Genomic DNA, 18,366 nt, shown 5'->3' with positions numbered 1-18,366 from the left:
CCAGTTCATGGTTCTTGAGCCAAATTTGAAGCAAGCTTTAATTAAACTCTGGCCAGGTTTACTTCCCATTATTATTTTCTGGGTTTCCAGGAAACGACACCAGGTCACATTTTTGCAGAGACTTAAAAAGGCAACCCATAAGGCCACTGCATTTCTCATCTGGTCCAATTAGGGGCAAGCACAGATCCTGACATACTCCCTATCTGAGTGCCCCTCACCTATATCCAATCAGGGACAAACACACACCCAGACATATTTCCTGCCTACATACCTCCTTCATACACATGATCAAGCAGATCTGGTGCAGTTGGGTCAAACACATGGCTTGCTAGCTCCCATAAACAATAGCTTCCAACATTCCTAGAAGTATCTGTTTCGGGGCAGATAGAACTTGCATGTTAACTTTGGCCCTTCCACCATCCATAAAGCAGAGGCGCAGGTTTGCTTTACGAGCAAGGAAATCCCTCCTTGTTCTTTTTCCAAGCCAGCTCTTCTTTTTTAGACTGATGTATCTCATGTCAGTATCTTAGACAAGGTGTGGCCTCCCTTTGTCTTCTTCTGAAGAGGCTTCTGAGCACAAAGAGATAATGTTGACTCTTTATCCTCAGAGGAGACAGAGCGAAGTTCATGCCACTCGATTCATGCCTTCACAGAGTGCCCTCAATCTAGACATAAAACGCAATTTTTGCTAAGAAACTAAAGAGTCTCTTTGTAAAGTGTGATTTAGGTCAGTCATCTAGAGCTCAGGGTTTAATTCACTGCTAGCATTTCTGAAGTAGTTTAGGGTGAACATCAGAGACAAATGAGTTGTCTTGGCCCTTCGGTTTCTTCTTGGTCCCATTATTTTCTATCTTAAACACTGTTGAGTGTAAGGATTAATATACCCTCCCTGTGCTGGCAATAGGCAAGTCATTCTGTAAAATATATTGGAAAATTAATAGACTTCCGTTTGGGGAGAAGTAAACAAAAGTAGATAATATATATGCCTGTTATCTATAGACACACAGTATGGGGAGCTGAAGAATGGTTGAATAGCTCCAAATCAGGTTGTTGTTAGTTTTAGTTTAAAAAAAAAAAAAAAGTCACCAATTTGGAATTACTTGAGCTGTCATCTGAAAAGAGAAAAAAAGCAAAGTATTAAATCAAGAACTGCTTTAGACACTAAGGAGATGCTATACTTCTTAAGGTCTTCCATATTTTCCAAGTTATACCTCCTTATATGGCAATGGTAAATGCCCTCAGACTATGAACTCACAGGGGTTGTTGGGAAGACTCTTGTTTCCGTTGTGGTTAGGATCTTGTGCTTTGGTGACAGATGTGAGTAATATGGCTCTTCAGATTAATCATCAGGGTAGTCTAGAGGACAGAGATTACTAGAAAAAGAAAAAGGTTCTTAGGGGCCCAGGCTACTTGGGACCAAGAAAAGTTCCTAATACACAGGCACCTGATACCACTTGTTATGAACTAAGTCAGCAACCTTGGTGCTTAACCTCTGTACAAAACACAAATGCCTATTGTTTCTAAGTATTATGACAAACATCCAGCCATATCTAGTGTTCAGATGTCTAATCCCAGCTTCTCAGGAGACCATGGCAGAAGGACTGAAAATTCAAGACTGCTTTCCCTATGAGTGAGTTCAAGACTGAACTGGGCAACTCAGTGAGATTCCGTTCAATAGTAGAGCACTTGCTTAGTAGGCATGAGGCACTGTGCTTGATTCCAGCACCAGAACAAACAAACAAACCAATGAAACAAAAAATGAAAGGGGGGGAGGTGAAGGAGGGAGAGGGGAGTGAGGAAGGGAGAACAAGATAAAAGAAAAATCAAGGGCAGGGGTGGGAAAAGTAAATTCTACTTTCCAGTGAAAGTATATTGCCAAAAGGGAAATATCCAGTCCATCCCTGCACAATATAATCTTCATATCACATAAGATATCTTGATAACTAACATGAACAGAATCTATGTGACTTGTAAAATACTCTTGGATGCATGGTCTCAATTTGATACACAAGCCTTGTGAAGTTGTGCAATTGTCATGAGCCACTAAGAAACAACAGAGGCACTAATGTTCTCCAGTGCTTGTCCCAGTCACAGAAGCCCATCCATGTGGCTTTATGAAGAAATAACACTTTATTTTATAAACAGGAAAACAATAAATGTGTATAAGCATATATGCGCGTATATAGTTTACAATTTATTCATTGATTTATTTACAGTTGCCAAGGATCGAAAACAAAGATTCACATAGGAAAGGTAAGAATTCTATGGCAAAGCCCCATCTCCAGTCCCTGATAGCTTGTGTATGTATCTATACTCATGAAAATATGTAGATAAGAAAATATGTACACATGCTCAAATACTGAAACATACAACTATAGGATGTTACTACTTTTCCTTCTTTGACCCTGGCATTGAACACAGGACCTCATGAATGCATTCTAGCACGGAGCTAGCTTCCTGTTCCAAAAATTACTTTTTGTTTTCTTAAGTGATTGAGATTGAACCTAATCCCAATCAAGTGCTCTACCACTGAGCTATATTCCAGGTTTCTTTTCACTTTTTACTTTGACATAGAATCTCATTTAAGTTGCCCAGGCCAACTCTGAACTTACTCTGTAGTCCAAGCAAGCTTTGTCACTAGGTCTGACTCCAAACAGTTTATACATTTTACACATATTTTTAATACTATATAATATCTCTCTGTGTGTTTTTCCCTCTTTTTTCCTCCCTTTCTCCATATCTTCCTCCCCTTCTCCTTCTGAGATAGTCTTGCTATATAGCCCAAGTTATTCTCAAACTTGAAACTGGAATTCTCAGCATCCTAAGTGCTGAGATTACAATAAGAAAAAACAATGGGGCTGGAGAGATGTCTCAGGTGTTAGAGGCATTTGCTATTCTTGCTGAGGAGTCAGGTTTTATTCCTAGCACCCACATGGTAGCTCAAAAACACCCATAACTCCAGGTCCAGAAAATCTGATACCACACACATGGTGCACATATACTCATTCAGGCAAGTACTCATGCACATAAAATACAATAAATAAATTTTTAAAGAATAGGAAAGAAGCATTAAGTCTTAGCAGTTCTTTTTCCCATGATTTAAAGAAAAAGAGATGGTCACTGTGCTGTTAAAAAGACCCTGTTTAAGCATGATGCTGCTAACATCATAGCATAATAATAACATCTAGCATAATACCTATGCTATCCAAAAAAGCACATCTTAGGTTGAGAACATAACCTAAAATCAACCATAAGTGGTATAGTCCAGGTTTGAGTCGGAAGTCCAAAAGAATAAGACTGAATCTCAGCACTTAGGAGACAGGGATAGAAGGATTACAAGTTCAAGGCTAGCCTGGGCTATTGAATAATAGGACTCTGCCTTAAAAAAAAAAAAAAAAAACAAGTTTAGTTCAACCTAGAACCTACCTTCATATACTGGCTAGCTTTTATAGTTCTGGAAGGCTCCATGCACATTACCAGAAGAGAAAAGTTCCCATCAGTCTTTCCCAGCTGTGAATTATGAAGCTTGTATGCTATACCCTAGTGCAACAGTGACACAAAAGTTACTGGAATATCAAACTACCCTCTGAAGTGGAAACTTAAGGGTTCTTTGGAAAGTCCATTGTGTTGGATGGTGTTTTGCTGGGACAAACACGTGAAGGAAGTTTTCCTGAAGCAGACACAGATAAAAGGATATTCTTCTAAATCAAACACGTGAAAGGACATGTGATGAAGGATTCTTCACCAGCAACATGCATGTATTGGTTCGCCTTACATTGTGTAGTTGAACTCCATTTGTCAGGACTCCATAGAGAGAAAAACCGCTAAGAAAATCTTCTGGTGGTGTGCTGCAGCTTCCTGCTGCTTCTTAGGACTTGGACTGATTGGCAGAGTGATGCCAGCTGATACAGACCCACATGGAGTTTTGCTAAGACAAACTCATGTGCTGAGGAAAGACACATGGTGAGGCAAGGTCCATGGAGGACAGGTGACATTTGGAGGAAGTAAAACTAGGACTCAATGGACTTCGAGAGGAGCTTGCTTGTAGAGCTAGCTCTCCAACTCTTCTTGGTCTCAAGTCCTTGCTAATCTTTGTTTTACTGAGAGAGGCACAGCAAAGAACTTTTCCTGGCATCACTGCTGGTCTGAATCCCTTCTAATCACTCATACCAATTCTGCTAAGGCCTGACTGTTCCTAAGAAATAGTGCTACCTCTGCTGCTATCCCAACACTACCAAACTGTGCTGCTGGTATATGCGTGAAGTGTTTGCAAGAGGATCAAGCTGCCACTGCTGCTGACCTGTGAATTGAACTGATGATTTCCTGACAATGACACAGATGGGATTTGCTCCAAAGATTCATTTTTAAACAAGTCCATTTCCCCCATTTCCTAATAACCTTCTTTCTCACTACCTCTCATAGGCTAGAAGGAAGGTCAAAGCATTTAAAAGTAGGCTTTGAAAAAATCCAAGCTACAACCCTCTATTTGGATTTAAAGCCCATACCATAAGATGGACCCATGGTAACCATTAACTGAACCAAAAACTCCATGGCTGACTAGGTCCTAGATCCTAGGGAAAAACTTAGTAGAATTAGTCTGTTAAATAGACATATTAATAAACTGTTCCCTAAATTGTTATCTTTATAACCAGAGATTAGTGTCTCTCTCAACATCTCACTTAAAAATCTTTTTGTAGAGAACAAGAGAACAGTAGAGTTCTCAGCTTTAAATGGGACATCTATATCTCACTCACACACACACACACACACACACACACACACACACACACACACCAGTGCTCAGCTCATCATGGTTGAATGGGGAGAAATATTTTAAAAGCCAGAAGGAATGAATGTCTGTAAAACAATATTTTCTGGATATTTCAGCACACAGAAACTCACAATGGCTAGGATTGCATTCACAAGACTTATATAAGAGCAAGCCAACCCAAACCCCAGCCTGGATGGGGAAAGGATTCTAGAAGTTCAACTCCTATCTGAGGAGCCCTTGACAGCTGCTGGCTGCTAGAGAAGAGATATTCTCTTTCTTCAGTGCTGTAGACACCGAGTGAATACTCATGTTCCAGTAGACAGTCCTGCACACATGCACAGGCAGACGGCAATAAATGGACTTTGTGGGTATTAAATTTTAAAAAGGACATAAAGTATATACAGCTGGAGGGAAAATAGAAGGATAGGGGAAGGACTGGAGGGAAGGGAATAGGAGGAGGATTAGATCCAAACACATCATATGTGCATATGAATGTTAAATGTTTAATAAAATTTACCTATCAAATAAAAAATTGAATATATCCTATGTCTTGAGAATGACTTGAAATTATCTAGTTATGGATACAGTACAAATGTTCGCAAGTCCCTGTGCCAACTACTGAAGAGGTGATCAGGTGTACTGGGAAGCATAGGGAATTGAAATCAGGGATTGAAATGAAGTGAATCTGAGCCATGCTTCCTTACATTGTGTCCAGATGGACAGTCTCTCTGGGCCTCAGGTTCCCTCTCTGTTAAGTACTACTAGTAGCACTGAATTATTTAATGAGTTATCTATATAATCCATGCCAATTTGTCATTGATCAGTTTTAGATCACTAATGAAACAGACCAGACTTCTAGTCAGCCACAAACCCTGCATCAGAATAAATTTTTGCCTCTTTGTGTACATTGTAGGCCCAGCTCCCAGGCATTCTCAAACACTAATAATTTGGGTGTGTTATATTTGATAGAAAACAATTGCTTTTGCCAAGTCTTCTACAAATAAGCCAACATGCTAGGGCTACCGTTCTGTAAATAAAACCCACGTTTTTCTAACATGAAAAATGTGTTGAGAGACCACAGAGGAAGTAAAAGAGACCCCCATGGTCTCTTGTCCTTCTTTTCCTAATCTCCTCTTAATTAGGAGTCCCACGTTCTTACTCTTCTCTAATACTTCCAAAGACCAAGAATAATACATCTAGAGAAAAAGACCTTGAAAACTGGCCACGCCATGTGAAATTTCTTGGCATTTGCTTGGGAGGTCAAGGGATTGGGAATACAGAAAGACAAATAGTGGGAAGTCATTGAGTCTCTTTGGTCTTTAATGGCTTCCATGACAAAAGAAAGGACTACAGATTTCTGAATTTTTTTCAGCCCTGTCATATTATATCAAAAACCTTCTTTCCTTCTTTCCAGTCTTCTGCTTGCATTGACCTACTTTATACAGCACTACCTCGGCCTGGATCATTGCTTCTAGCCCTGCTCCTCTGGACCTATACAGCTGGTGAGAAACCTTCCTAACATGCACATCTGCCTCAAGTATTCCTGATTACTTTTTAAATTCCAAAATAATTTTTTAAATCACAGCCCTCAACGTCTAGCCTACCTTCCAGCATCATCTCCTGTCTCATTACTACAAATTTCAACACTTTGAGCAAGCAGGAATTAGAATTCTATCTTTCCATGTGCTCTTCCATTTGATCGAACTGTCCCCCACACAGAAGCACCCCAACACCTCCTCACCAATACTCTCTTCAAAGCTTATCTCAAATAGCACCTTCTCCAAGAAGACCCTGTGGAATAACTTTACCACAATGTTTCTCTTGCAGTATCATAGTCACTGTTTACTGAAGAAAAGCAGGCTTTCTTTTTGGTCTGGCCAAAGACTTAGTACTAATGTCATCACCTGTATAGATGACACTTGCGAAAGGGGCAGCTTTACAGATCCATACTCTTGCTCGAACCTGTAGAAAAGTGGGACCACTTGGGATGCGATTGGATGAGCATACAGCAGGCAGCTCACCTGAGGAGTAACACTCTGTTGCTTTCTTTGTATGGGTCAAATTGAAAGAAACTTTCCTAGGAAGGATACGTATTTTGGTGTTCAGAAATTAGGCAACCTGGCGGCCAAGGTGCTATAAATACTCAGCTAGTGGTTTTTTAGTACCCCTTGCTCAACAAGAAGTTTAGGTTTGAGAAGAGGACACTGATCTTTTACCAGGTAATCCTCAAAAAAGCTCTTAGGACCGCTTAACAGACGGTCACAACACATTTTCTATACACATCCCCCAAACCCAGCTAATACAGAAAGGCCATCAAAAAATAGTGCCAGGTGGCATTTATTTCCTGTTCCCTACCCCCTTGTTTGTTTTAGGATGAGTTGGCCAGGTGCTAGGCTTGTGTAAACGTCCATCATTCTCCCTGAGCTACTGTAACCACAGGTGAGCCCTTTACGACACCCTTTACTGTTTACTGAGTGTCTAGTGAATAAAGATAACTTGGCATAGTATGCCATCAGTTCCCAAAAATGCCTATGAAAGAGAAGAATTCTTAACTGGGCTGAAGAGATGGCTTAGTGTCAAGAATATTTACTGATCTTACAGAGGATCTGGGTTTGATTCATAGAACCCAAAAGGCTCACAACTGCTTGTTAAGTCCAGTTTCAAGGGGTCTGTTGTTCTCTTTGGGCTTCCATGGACCCCTGCACAGATGTGGTGCACATATTCAACACACACATAATAAATACATATTTGTTATACATAATTTATTTTTACTTTATGTTCATTGGTGTTTTACCTGCATGTATGTCTGTGTGAAAGTGTCAAAAATTCTGGAGCTGGAGTTACAGACAGGTGTGAGCTGCCATGTGGTTGCTGGGAATTGAACCCAGGTCCTTTGGAAGAGCAGCCAGTGTTCTTAACCACTGAGTCATTCAGCCCCAAGATAAATGAATACCTTAAAAATAAAGAATTATTGGCTGCATTTCATTATGAAAAGAACCAAAGCTAGAGATGCTCAATGTTGTGCCTAAGATCATCTGCTGGTCAACAGAGCAAGTGGCATCTGAACCCACATATGTGTGACTTCGAAACCAGTGTTCCTGCCCCCACACTACATACATGAAGGCCTCTCTGACTCTCCACTCATCTTAATCTCTCTGGTTCCACTTCCCTGGGGAGATAATCATCACTTGTCCTGAAGCCCATGCCTCAGTGCACTTGAACAGGCATGAGCCACACCAGCGAGGCCTCCTGGCTTCCCTACATTGTCACAGCTGCCTGGGTTGTTTTCTTTTTCCTTTCCTGTGCTGACTTTCAGACCTAGTGAGTACTTGAAAAATATCGGTCAAATGCTATCGGTAAACGCCCCAGAGCAGAAACAACGCAAGTCAGGGATAGGAACCAAAGTCTGTCCATTGGCAAGACCCTTGGGTCCAGAATGAACAAGGGCCAGTCAAGTCTGGAGCAGGAAGGAGCAGTCTTTTTGCTTGCAACGTGCCCAGGGAGTTCTTCGGAACAGACTCTAGCAGCAGAAGCTCTTACATTCCCCAGGGTCTTGTAAGCCCTAGCAATCTCTGTCCTCCTCCCCCTCCTCCCCATCACCAGCAGTTATTAAGCAGACTAATTATTAAACAAGACAGGTGGAAGAGAGAGGTAGGAAACTGGAGGGTTGAATCAAGCTTTTTAGAAAGCCAGAAAAAAATGACTGTGCATGTGTGACACCTCACTTGGAGAACAAAGTGGATGGTCCTGACCCAGCCAGGTGCATTGTTAAACCTGTGGGGAAGAGATAGGGAAACAAACCATTTTTCTCTCTCACTCACAAATACCGTGAGCTCAAAGCTGAACTGCCAAGACTCCAGAATAAATCCTCTGGATTTATTCTCCCAACAAGGCCAGAGAACTGACAGATCCTCACGCAAGAATAATGTCTGCTCAAGGTAATGCTTAGGATATCCTAAGCAAGAAGATATTCTATTAGCAAATTGACTAGACAATAAGTTTCGGTGCTAAGAAGCTGAACTCTCTTTATTTTAATTCTAGGATGGAGCCCAGTGTCTGGCGCAGGATGGATGCTCAGGAAGTGCTTACTAGAATCCAATGGTGCATCTTCTCATTCCACCCAAGGCTGGCACTGAGTGAATGAATGACTATGGACATTAATGAATGAGAAATGCAGCTTAACTGTACCCTTGACAGAAACACAGGTTTCTGCAGCAGTGGTGTGGGCTCTCTAATTATTTAGGAAGACTGCATTCTTTTCTTAATTTCATCATGACTTTGTCCCCTAAAAGACAGAGCTTCTGATAAATAAACACGACTGCTAAGATAAAGAAAAAGAGAAAGACAATTCTGCTAGATTTTCTTTATCCTCATATAGTGTCAAGGAGTCCCAAACATCCAGGGCTGTCTAGGCATTCCCCTCTCCCCATCTTTGGACAGGCCAGGCTGAGATTGCTTCAGGAGCTGAGATCATTTGCCCCCAGATTTTTCTGATCTCTTCCCTTCCATTCTTTGCTCTTTTCTTTGTTCTTTGTCTTCTCAGGGTAATTTTGCCTCTGTGGGCTCAGCTGTGACCTGCTTCTGCAGATCCAGCAAATCTCAATTCCGTGGGCTTAGCACCTTTTCATCGAAAGCACATCTGATCGGCTGAGGGTACATCTCAGGGGTAGAGCTAGCATGCATAAAATCCTAGATCCCTAATACCACACACACACACACACACACACAACCACATACACACCTCTAAAACTCATCACGGGGAGCCTAGAAATGATCTGGATGTTAATTGGGGTGGGGTGGGGTGGGGTGATGTGTACTTAGGTTGGAAGGCAAAAGCCTTGCTTCATAAGAGTCCTAGGAAGAGAAAAATGGTGAGAGCTATCAAGCTTCCTTTCCCACTGGCAAATAGATATGTGTAAACCACTGCAGGGGCTTCATTTGGAACTGAAGTATGGCTCTGGTGTATTTTACCAAGACACAAAAGTCCATTGCACAGCTGAGAAACTGAAACCCAGAGAGCCTAGGAGACTTCCTGCCCCACCCCCACCCCAGCTGTGTGCCTCACCTTTGCAGTTCTCACTGGACCTTTGCAGCCTTCATCACACAGAGATGTAGCTATTTACTAACATCATTTCCTGCTCCATTTTCTGTGTGCTCTCAGGGGACAGAAACTATGCCTTTCATCTTTGTGACTCAGAAGGGTAAAGCCTTCCATACATTTCCCTGGGGTCACCCTGCTAACACAGGTACAGCTGGTCCAAGAACCAAGACCCAGGTCTCTCTTGTTCTCTATCCCTAACCCTTCCGGGACATTTTCTGAAAGAAAATGGGCTGAAGACTTATAAATGTCAATCGAGCATTTGCTAAATCCATAAACTACCCAAGGAGTTGTTTTTTATTTTTTTATGAGAAAAAAGTGGGCTGGAGATATAGCGCAATAGTAGAGTTTTTGCTTAGTTTTCTCAATAAAGAAAAGCAAAACAAAATCCTCCAAACCTTTGTCTTCTGTTGTTATTGTCAGGAATCCCAGGCAGTTACTTAGAGATGAGCTGGGGTCACATTCCCAATCCCTGGACCGGAAGTAGCCAGACTCTCAGATCTACCGAGGCAGAACCTCCAAACACTGGTCTCCAAGATGGCCTCCCTGCTAGGTGTGAATAAATACTGTGAAGTAATTTGGTGTGAAAAAGCATCACCCTCACCACTTGTTAAGGAACACTTCGCTCTCAGACACTTTGCTCTGTTCTAGGCAACAAGGGAAAGCAATCACAATTTATTACTATGTTCTTAAGCCTTTGTTCTCACTCCACAATACAGCTGTCCTGGAACTCGGGATTCTCTTCCTTCTGTCTCCTGGAGTTGCTGATGTACCATCATGCCAGCTGTTTGTGCTGCTTGGGGTCAAACCCAGGGTCCTCTAACACATACTAAGACACTTGCTCTACCATGAACTAATGTCCTCAACACCCCCCTCCCCATCTCAGGCTAGCTTGGAACTTACTATGCAGCCCAGGCTGGCCCCAATGCATGGCAACCTCCTGCTCAACCACAGGGTACCTACCAGGTACTCAGATTATTGGCATGCATGCACCACTATGGCTGACTTTTTCCTCTTTTAAATAGACCAATGCCCCCCCCAAAAGTCTACAAATCATAAACACGTGGTTTCAGAAGCTTCCAGAATGGCATAGATGCTTTAAGGTCATAAGCCAAGTCTCCATCAATGCAAAGAAAATTGCAAAGGCGACTTGTGTACTTTATTCATTTGCTGGTTTGTTTTTAATGTCAAATTCTTAAGTCTTGGAATGTGTCTGGTCTCAAAGGTGACATTTAGATCAGTGAGTGACATTTCTTAGCTACTCTTACAGGTATCTGAGATGAAACCTGACATATAGTTCATTAGGTTAAAACTTGTTACATGATTAATTAACAGACACACTTTCCATGTTTTTTAATTTATGTATTTATTTAATGTATGAGTACACTGCAGTTGTCTCCAAACACAGCAGAAGAGGGCATCAGATCTCATTTAGATGTTGTGAGCCACAATGTGCTTTCTGGGATTTGAACTCAGGACATCTGGAAGAGCAGTCAGTGTTTTTAACTGCTGAGCCATCTCTCTAGCCCTGTTTTAAGGTTTCTTATGGACTAATTCCCATTACTTGAATTGGACCTAGAACATGTGCTCTGTTTCTAATTGACACTGGGCTCCTTCTTTTAACTTAACTTAAAGGGTAACTTAACTTTAAAAAGATAGGTAGGTAGGTAGATAGATGGATAGATAGATAGATAGATAGATAGATAGATAGATAGATAGATAGATAGGTAGGTAGGTAGGTAGGTAGGTAGATAGATAGATAGATAGATAGATAGATAGATAGATAGATAGATAGATGAGAGAGAGAGAGAGAGAGAGAGAGAGAGAGAGAGAGAGAGAGAGAGAGAGATCTGTTGTTGGGGATTAAACTCAGGCTCATCCATACTAGACATGTATGGTATCACTGGGTTCCAGCAGCATGAAGTTTTTAAATTTAAAACATACTCAGAGAGGAAGGAATGTGGCCTTTGAGTTTGTTGTGGAAACAGAACAAACCCCAAAAATATATAAAATAGAAAATGAGAAGCCACTTTCTCCTCCATCCTGCACTCTCCAGAGGTAGCTACCCTAAACAACATAGCCAGACATGGTGGCACTATTGGTAAGCTCAGCAAGTGAGACACAGGAAGCCATCGAGTTCAAGGCCAGCATGAGCTACTCGGGGAGAGCATCTCAGTGAAATAAAATGTAGAAGAGAGTGGAGGCACTGATAAACATCCGTCTGCCCCTTGCTTAATCATGTATTGTAAGAGGCCACTCTCTCCAAAGGCCACTGTGTTTGTCAAGGTGTGTGGCTGGCACTGTGGGTGTTCTGCTCACATCTCCTTGGAAACCTTATCATTTCTACACAGCGCAGCCAGACTTCTGATGGCCAGTACCTCCACCTTGTTGGATCTTTTTCTCCAGCCACCAAAGCCAGTTTGACCATAGCTGGTTGTTGAAGTACTTGGGAATTGAAGTGCACTGGGACAAAGCCTTAACTCAAAGCCATTGAAGCATAAACACTTCAGCTCTCTGGATCTCAGCTAGGATGGTCTTAGCATGTGCTTGGCACTACCTTCACAATTTCCCTGACAGTTTAAACTCCAGTTCATGGTGCAATAGGCGGCTTTACTGGCTGCCTGCCTTCCCATACAACCACTTCCCAGCGTATCTACTTAAAGCTTCCCAAACATGTACCTTGTACTAGTCATGTGGTCTGCTTCTGGAATAAGATAAGCAAAGATATGCTCTAGTTTGCTTCAGTATTTTTATTGTGATCATTCAGGGTTTTTGTAAGTGTTTTGGTTTGTGGGGCCAGCAAATCAACACACCTCCTCACATATACTAAGCATGTCTGGTTCTGCCACCAAGACACATCTTCAGTGTAGTGGTTTTAGATAGAAATTAGACTATAATAAGATATTGATACACATAAATACTGGCATGTGTTTCTGAGTTATAAAAGGTCAAAGGGAATTTATAATTGATATTTAATCATCTCAATGGCAGGGACATAGGTTATTGGATAAAGCATTTGTTATGCAAACATGAGAGATGAGGTTCTAATTCTTTGAACTTGTGTAAATGCTGGGTAGACATGGAAGTCCTCCTATAATTCCAGCACTTGGGAAACAGAAGATGGAGACAAATAATCCCCAGAGGAAGGGTCCTCAGTAGACTAGATATATTGGTGAGCTCTGGATTCAACTGAGAGATCCTGCCCCAAAAAACAAAATGGAGAGTGGTCAAGGGTCACACCCAAAGTCAGCCTTGGGCTTTTCATGTGTACATGCATACATACATACATGAGCACCTCCCACATGGAAACACATGTGCACATACACCACACACACACACACACACACACATTTTTTAACTCCCTTCCCAACAGTATAGTGGATTGTATTTTAGAACTCCTTTGTCACCATTTGATACTAAAGATAATTTTTTAACTGATCAGTTAGATAAAAATCTATGTACTCTAGAGGCCTGTATCTCATTTTAAATTACATTACTTTAATAATTTAGAAAAGGAGCCAGTTGTGGCAGCCCATGTCTTTAATCCCAGAACTTGGGAAGCAGAGGCAGGCAAATCTCTGAGAGTTCAAGGATAGCCTGGTCTACAAAATGAGTTCTAGAACAGCCAAAGCTGTCTTGAAAAAGACAAAACTAGATAGATAGATAGATAGATAGATAGATAGATAGATAGATAGATAGATAGATGAGAATAATAAATTCGATGATAAGTGTTGTTTGTACTTCAGATGGTTTTGGGAAGAAGAACATACAGAAAACACACATTAAAATCTAGATATAATTAGTTGACAGTATAATCTTATCAGCAATATAATCGATAAGTACAGAGATTGAAGGTAGATGCCTCCCTGTAGCTTTTTCTAAATACCAAGCTTGAAGGTGGGACATACGCTCTGTGTGAAGAAGTCAAGTCAGGCCTGGAAAAGCTCAGCATTTTTTATGTCTTAACTTCACTGTATTTGGTGTTTTGTTGCCTTTCAGAAGGACTTTTATATACAAACATCATGTTTCTCCTAATGTGATGCTGCCAACTTAGTATTGCCAACACTTTGTGCATGCTGGATAATGCTCTACAAATGAGTGCCTGCTTCTTTTTTGGTTTCTATGTAGCTGCCCTGCTACCAAATGTTCCTGCCTCAACCTACTCACTTTGGGAATTATAGGTATATGCCACTATGGTGGGCCTTTCTATACTGTGAAATAATTTAGTAAGGCCAGCTGTCACCAAACAATAATTGATGTTCAGTGTGAACTTTCTGGGAAACCAGAAACCTCTCCCTAGAGAACAGTCTTTGCCTATGACTTCTATCTGCTTGGCTCTGATGATGGGTGTGACCTAAAATCAGTGAAAATCCACTGCCCTAAAATCATCTGCTCATGTAGACTTGTATCACCTCCATGATTAACAAGTTCATAGACTTTGCCCATTTTTCTGTTAAACTACCTCTGCCTTTTGCATTTGCTGTTGTTATTATTATTAATTTACATTTTTTGAGACAGAGTTTCTCTGTGTAGTCCTCACTGTACTGGAACTCATTCTGTTCGAGTACACCAGACTGGCCTCAAACTCAGAAACCCATCTGCTCCTGCTTCTGGGATTAAAAGTGTGGGCCAACATTGTCTGCTTGTATTTATTTATTTATTGACAAACATTTATACCCTCACTTGCCACAGACCTACCTGCCTCACCTCATGCTCTCTGGCCACTGTCCCACAGAAATGCTTTGACTACCCACAGTCCTTCATCAGATGAGATCAGTTTCCTGGTACTGGCTTCTCACCTCACTCCAGCCTATGTCAAAGATGTGAAATTTGGTGCGGATGCTCAAGCCTTAAGATGTAGACCTTTTAGCCGATGCTGTAGTTGTTACAATGGGGCCAAAGGGAAGAACAGTGATTATTGAACAGAGTTGGGGAAGTCCCAAAGTAGCGAAAGATGGGCTCACTGTCACAAAGTCAATGGATTTAAAAAATAAATACAAAAATATCAGAGCTAAATTTGCTCAGGACGTTGCCAATAACACAAAGAGACTGGGGGTGACACCACCACTGCCACTGTTCTGGCACCGTCTATTGCCAAGGAGGGCTTTGAAAAGATCAGCAAAGGAGCTAATGCAGTGGAAATCCGAGGAGGTGTGATGATGGCTGTTGATGCTGTCATTGCTGAACTTAAGAAATAATCTAAACCTGTGACAACCCCTGAAGGAATTGCTCAGGTGGCTACAATTTCTGCAGATGGAGACAAAGACATTGGGAACATCATTTCTGATGCAATGAAAAATGTTGGAAGAAAGGGTCTCATCACAGTGAAGTATGGAAAAACCCTGAATGATGAACTCGAAATTATTGGAGGCATGAAATTTGATAGAAGATATGTTTCCCCATATTTTATTAACACAACAAAAGGTCAAAAGTGTGAATTCCAAAATGCCTATGTTTTGTTGAGTGAAAAGAAAATTTCTAGTGTTCAGTCCATTGTACCTGGTCTTGAAATTGCTAATGCTCATCGGAAGCCCTTGGTCATAATCGCTGAAGATGCTGACAGAGAAGCTCTAAGCACACTGGTTTTGATCAAGCTCAAAGTTGGTCTTCAGGTTGTAGCAGTCAAAGCTCCAGGGTCTGGGGACAATTGGAAGAACAAGCTTAAAGATGTGGCTATCACTACTGGTGGTGCGGTGTTTGGTGAAGAGAGATTGAATCTAAATCTTGAAAATGTTCAAGCTCATTTTCAAGACTTAAGAAAAGTTGGAGAGGTCATTGTCACCAAAGATTATGCCATCCTTTTGAAAGGAAAAGGTGACAAAGCTCACATTGAAAAATGTATTTAAGAGATCACTGAGCAGCTAGACATCACAACTAGTGAATATGAAAAGGGAAAGCTGAACAAGCAACTTGCTAAACTTTCAGATGCAGTGACTGTGTTGAGGTTGGAGGGACAAGTGATGTTGAAGTGAATGAGAAGAAAGACAGTTACAGATGCTCTCAAAGCTACAAGAGCAGCTGTTGAAGAAGGCATTGTTCTAGGAGGGGGCTGAGCTCTGCTTTAGGGCATCCCGGCCTTGGATTCATTAAAACCTGCAAATGAAGATCAGAAAATGGGTATAGAATTATTAAAAGAGCACCTAAAAATCCTTTAATGATGATTGCTAAGAATGCAGGTGTGAGAGGATCTTTGATAGTTAAGAAAATTCTGCAGAATTCCTCAGAAGTTGGTTATGATGCCATGCTTGGAGATTTTGTGAACATGGTGGAAAAGGGAATCATTGATCCAACAAAGGTCATAAGAACTGCTTTACTGGATGCTGCTGGGGTGGCCTCCTTGCTAACTACAGCTGAAGCTGTAGTGACAGAAATTCCTAAAGAAGGGAAGGACCCTAGAATGGGTGCAGTGGGAGGAATGGGAGGGGCTACGGGAGGTGGCATGTTCTAAGTCCTAGAGTAGTGCTTTGCCCTTATCAATGAACTGTGACAGGAACCTCAAGGCAGGTTCCTCACCAATAACTTCAGAGAAGCCACCTGAAGAAAATGACTGAAGAGAAGGCTGGCTGATCACTGTGACCATCTGTTACTTGGTTTTTTTTTTTTTTTTTTTGACAATATATAATGGTTTACTGCTGTCATTGTCCATGCCTACAGATAATTTATTTTGTATTTTGAATAAAGACATTTGTACATTCCTGATGCTGGGTGCAAGAGCCATACACCAGCGTCCTGCTTTCAACTTCAATCACTGGGACATCTCTACTGTTCTGCCAGCATCAGGACTGCAGTGCTGTCACCACATGAGTTCAGAAGCAGCCTTTCTGTGGAGGGTGAGAATGATTGTGAACAAAGTAGAGAAGTAACCAATTATGTGACAACCTTTGTGTAACAAAATTTTGTTTAAAGTTTAAAATAAAAAGAAAGAAAAATATTTATAGGTAGATATTAGCCCTTTACTTGTTATTCATACTGTTTATAGCATTAAATTTTTATTCCGTTATGCATAGTTATTTTTGTTTATAATTTGGGATTATGTGTCTTCTTCACAAAGGCTGATAATTCCTATTTCATAAATCATAATGATATGTTTTTATTCTAGTCTTTTATTACCTTAAAATTTTCAGATTTTTTTTCTCTTTCTTTCTTTGCTTCTTTCCTTCTTTCCTTCTTTCTTTTTTTCTTCTGAAAGAAAGACACTAAGTTAATAAGCTTTACAATGTTGCCCAGGCTGGGCGTGAACTTTTAGGCTCAAATAATCCTCCTGCCTCCAACTTTCACGTAGTTGAAAGGGACTCCAAGGCATGCCCACTGCATTTGGCTCTCAACTTAAATTTTTCACCCATCCAGAAATTTAGTTGTTTATTATGTGAAAAGTCCTGACCTGGTAAGGTTGTCATTTTTGCTGCTCCTGCAACAGAAGGATGTCTTTACAGTTGCACTCTCTGAATATGCAGACTAGGTTAGAATTTCATCCCATCACAATCAGCTTCTCTCAGCAAGGACATGTGCGTGCGAGCATGTGTGTGTGTGTGTGTGTGTGTGTGACATATGTATGTGTGCCCTCAGAGACTAGATGAAGGCCCTGGAGCATCAGATCCCCCGGAACTCACATTACATGTAATTGTCAGCCATCTAACATGGGTGCTGAGAACCAAAATCAAGGCCTCTGAAAGAGAAGCAAGTGGTCTCTCAACTGCTGAGCCATCTCTCTAGCCCTATTTATTATTACTCCAGTTTCTTTATGGAGTCCATATATAAACAAAAATATGTTAATAACTTATCTTTCTAAATATGGTTTATTTGATTTAACATGATTTTCTCCATATCCCTCCAAAGACATGAATTAAATATTCTTTGTGGCTAAGTGATACTATCTCATGAGTATATTGTAAATACAGTTTTATTTATTGTTCATTTATTGAAAGACAGGAAATTATTTGCCTTGTTTATTTTTCAATGTAGTTTTTTTCTACTATTATTATCACATTTGTATTTCAGTGTGTAGCAAACTTGCTATTCTGCTTTAGCTCTCTTGGTTACTGGGACTGTAGGTTTGTTTGTTTGTTTTGTTTTGTTTTTTCAAGCAGGGTTTCTCTGTGTAGCCTTGGCTTGCCTGGAACTCACTGTGTAGACAAGGCTGGCCTTGAACTCAGATCCACCCACGTCTGCCTCCCAATGTACACCACCACCATCTGGTTGAAACTCCTTTTCTACTGCAGAGCTTGCTAGACTTGTTCTGACAACCCACTCGAGCAAAGCAAGGGCATCAGCAATGAGGAAGCACTTCCCATATGGTCTCAAGTCGTTTCAACTATAAACTCAGAGATGTTTGATGTCTAACCACTCAAAAGAAGTGCAAAGATTCACAGATATCAGATAACCTATGACTCCTAACAAACTTACAGACCAGACTCAATTTGTGTTGGATTTGTCCCATTTACTTTAAAACATATTAACATAAGCTGAATAAGGTGGCTCACATTGCTAACCCAGCATT

The 18,366-nt window shown here is 40.9% G+C and overlaps 1 pseudogene across 1 annotated transcript; it reads left to right on the top strand.

Annotated features, from left to right (window-relative positions):
* The first annotated feature begins 14,621 nt into the window (after nt 1-14,621).
* Nucleotides 14,622-16,317, top strand: LOC308424325 (60 kDa heat shock protein, mitochondrial-like; annotated as a pseudogene). The gene has a single exon. The product of its transcript is annotated as a 60 kDa heat shock protein, mitochondrial-like (transcript).
* Nucleotides 16,318-18,366: the final 2,049 nt, after the last annotated feature.

Source organism: Micromys minutus, assembly GCF_963924665.1.
Source record: "Micromys minutus genome assembly, chromosome: 1".
In the NCBI taxonomy this organism is placed as follows: Eukaryota; Metazoa; Chordata; class Mammalia; order Rodentia; family Muridae; genus Micromys; species Micromys minutus.
Note: the sequence above shows the minus strand (reverse complement) of the source record. Positions and strands in the feature narration are given on the sequence as shown.